The following is a 1,683-nucleotide window of genomic DNA, read 5'->3' on the forward strand; positions in this document are numbered from 1 at the left end:
GTTTGGGTTTGTTGTCACTGAACTGATTTCCTGACACAGAAAACTGTAGAGACGCGGGGGGAGGGAAAAAAGGAGCCCTGGACTGAAATGTTGCTCGACTTCCTGGCCAAATGAGGCCTTCAATCAAGCAAAACCAAAAGTGTTCCGTCCCCGCGAGCCAGGACGGCCTTCGCCTTCTGCCCTGCCCCGAAGACGCCACACAGACTTCTGACTCACAGCTTTGGGCCGTGTCCCGAACAGCCGTCCCCCCCCCTTTCATTGACTCGCTTTAGTCAGAAGTGCCCGTTCCTTTCATGTTGAAGGGTGTCCCGCTACCTCACAAAGCAAACACAAACAACAGGGGCAGGATTATCGCACCCTCCGCTGCCCCCTTCAGGCGAGGCTGGGGAAGTGCGGGCCACAGGTGGAGGCTGTCCATTAAAGGGAAACGAAGGCAGACTCAGCTGCCTGCAAACGCACCGACAATTATATGAAGTTATATGAAATAAACTGTACATTGGCAATTTGGAGGCAGAATCTTTAGTGAGAGTTACTGTGTGTGGAATTGTTCATCGAAATGAATCCATGCAAATCTGGCATGTGAGAGTGGCATTTGAAGCTAATCATCTCTCCTGTTCTCCTTCTCCCACGTCCTGCTTCCCTCTGGTTCAGGGAACAGGCGCTTCACTCTCATCCTTTACCTCACCATCCACACTCCTCTCACCCAGACCGTAGGGCACAGCCTTGAAATATCAGGTGCTTTTACAGACTGAGCCACTGGGGAGCCTAAAGATCCTTCTTACGGAAGTGAAAGTAGTTAACAATGGGAAGAGAGGTGTAACTTGCCCGAACCATTACAAGCAATGTGTAATACCACCTGAGGGAAGCCTATGAGCCATTTTGTGTCGGAATCTCATGTCCAAAGTGGAACAAACAAAGTGCCCCCAAGTAGCAAAAGTTTAACTTTGCCTGGCAATGCGTTTATATAGCTCTCTCTCCATTCGTCTTCCCTCCATCCTTTGTCATTCGGCCATTTTGTCTTTCTTGTCTCTGTCTAGAGTGCATCTAGCACTGTGCCAAGCTTGATCTTCAGCGCTGTCATTTTCTTGGCTCCCACTAGGAACCCAAGGTGCTGAAAGTCATTGGTTTCACTAACCGTAGCCTGCGTGTTCCGTGTTGAATCAAGACAATCTACGATATCTTGCATTTTAGACATTGATTTTTGCTTGTTTGTTTGTTTTGCGGTGAATTTGATGAGTGTTTGAGCGGACACAGGGTATTGGAGTCCCTCTCCCTGTCCAGCGAACTGCGTTTAGCAGGCAGTTAATTCATCATACAAAGCAATAGCTCGCATAAATCCCTGTCCATGTATCCACCACCCCATCCACCACCCCGACACACACTTTAATGATTTATACTGATTGGAGTTTAAAATATTCCCATGTGCGGCCCGCACGAATCTGTCGGCTCCAGTTACCGCCTGCTCGCCCAGGTCGCTTTGAACTCCTGAACGTTGCCTGACCGGGGAAATGAGGACCTGCCATATGGTGTCATTTCCTCCTCTTCAGGGGCATCTGCTGTTACCGTCATTACAGACGGCCCTGCCAAATTCAGCTCCACAGGAATGCACTTCTCTGCCTCTGGGCTGACGGCTCGGCGAAGGCCAGGGCAGAGTGTGTGTGCGTGCATGTGCGTGTGCGCGTG

Source organism: Megalops cyprinoides, chromosome 1, assembly GCF_013368585.1.
Source record: "Megalops cyprinoides isolate fMegCyp1 chromosome 1, fMegCyp1.pri, whole genome shotgun sequence".
Taxonomy (NCBI): Eukaryota; Metazoa; Chordata; class Actinopteri; order Elopiformes; family Megalopidae; genus Megalops; species Megalops cyprinoides.